Genomic DNA, 1,723 nt, shown 5'->3' with positions numbered 1-1,723 from the left:
TGCAGTGGCCCTCATGACAAGGCATCTTCTTCAACTTCAGTGGATGAACTATCATCAAAGTATTAACACAACGATTAAAATGTCAATCTTATAAGCAGAGAAGCTCATGAACAAATGACTTGCAGAAGAATTATTCTAAAGTGGGGGAAAATAACTAGACTTCACCAAAAATGAAGATGAACATAATTCCCAATAAATTTTGCATTTTGCCAGAGGATTGATAAGAAGAATGCTAAATGAAAACAGTGATTACTCTGAGTTTATATGTGCTGATCACAAATTTAGACGCTAAATACACTAAATCAATAAAATAAGAACACCGCAAATTTTCAATCTACAGCTAATTCACGTTAGATAAAACTATCTCTCTCCTAAATAACTTGTTCAGATCAAGACATAAATAAAGCAAACGGATCCAATAACAAAAGCATCAAAACCCACAACAAACCCCCAAATTTTAAAATTTCACCAGGTTTTGATCACTTTTTCCGCCGCCTCCTCGCTCATCTGGCCTCCAAACATCACCGGAGAGATCCCACTCGCGGGCTAAACAAACAAACCAAAAAAAAGAAAAAATCATTTTTCGTTTTCGTTCCATTTTCATTCCAAAAATAGAAATCAGGGGAGAGAGCTTTCGTTCCAAAAAAAGGAGACCCTAAGGAAGCTAAGCTGACCTTGTTCGTAGCCGACGGCGGGGATCACCTTGTCGTAGCCACGACGGAAGCGGCCGGAGGAGGGGAGGCGCGAGGGGCGCGATTCTCGGGGTATGCGGAATAGACTGCCTGACGGGATCTGGTGGTGAGACGCGTGCACTTCTGGAGGTGACGGGCGGAGGGATTTCAGGCGATTTGGACGGAGAGGGTCTCTTGGCGGACGTGTCGGACGGTGGCCACGTCTCCTTGCCGACAAAGGAGGAGGTTAATGCTTATGATGCGCGATGTACATGGGAAGGGAGGTTCCGAGAACGTCAAGTCTAGGGGTAGCGGGGTTTTCTTGACAATGTTGGAGGTGAGCCCTTCAGTAGGCCTTCAGTTGAAAGGGGGAAAAACGGCCATTACCATTTATTGCGAAATTTTAATACGGATGGGGTTGGGTGGAATCGATTTTGCGGTCGAAAACTCCTGGTTTGTGTTGTTTTGTGAGTTCTTTCACGGTCAACCCATCTAGGACGAGAATTTCCCGCGTCGTAGGACTGTATCCTATACGGGAATTTCCCCTCTTAGAATATTCTGGTGGGTGCTTCTAAAAGGAATAGCCAGTAATAAAATAGCAACCGTCTCTAGGTCACTATTCTAGATGAAATTTTCCATCTTTCATTAGACACAATGATTGTGTATCCTAGACGGAATTATTCTAGACGGAAGATTTTAGCTGTCGTACTCTTCTCCCGATCCTAGACGGGAAAATTTGTCCGTCTAGGAGTATTCTCTTGTTGGGCGCGGACTATCTCATTTGCTGCTCTAGACGTGATAGTCTAGGGCTCTGCCAAAATGAGATAACAATAACTGTGTTGCCGTTCGGTATAGGCTGTATTATACTGGTGTGGGTCCTGTGGGTTGAGGCGGTTCGCTAGTCATGCGCCGTGTAGTCAGTGATTCATCGCTAGTTAGTAGTAGGAGTCATAGTAGCCGTGTAGAGTGAAGCTGTAGATATGATATATTATATATGAGAAATTTACATCTCATGGTATAGCGTGGTCACCAAAAGGCATCCCCGTTTTTGG

General features: G+C 44.0%; 1 long non-coding RNA gene across 1 annotated transcript; it reads right to left on the bottom strand.

The window, feature by feature from the left end:
- Window positions 1-233: 233 nt before the first annotated feature.
- LOC109828735 lies at window positions 234-740 on the bottom strand. Its single transcript, XR_002243814.1, has 2 exons — window positions 675-740; window positions 234-546 (listed from the first exon to the last, which is right to left on the bottom strand). It is a non-coding gene; the product is annotated as an uncharacterized LOC109828735 (long non-coding RNA).
- Window positions 741-1,723: the final 983 nt, after the last annotated feature.

This window comes from Asparagus officinalis, unplaced genomic scaffold (assembly GCF_001876935.1).
Source record: "Asparagus officinalis unplaced genomic scaffold, Aspof.V1 AsparagusV1_Un6624, whole genome shotgun sequence".
NCBI lineage: Eukaryota > Viridiplantae > Streptophyta > Magnoliopsida > Asparagales > Asparagaceae > Asparagus > Asparagus officinalis.
Note: the sequence above shows the minus strand (reverse complement) of the source record. Positions and strands in the feature narration are given on the sequence as shown.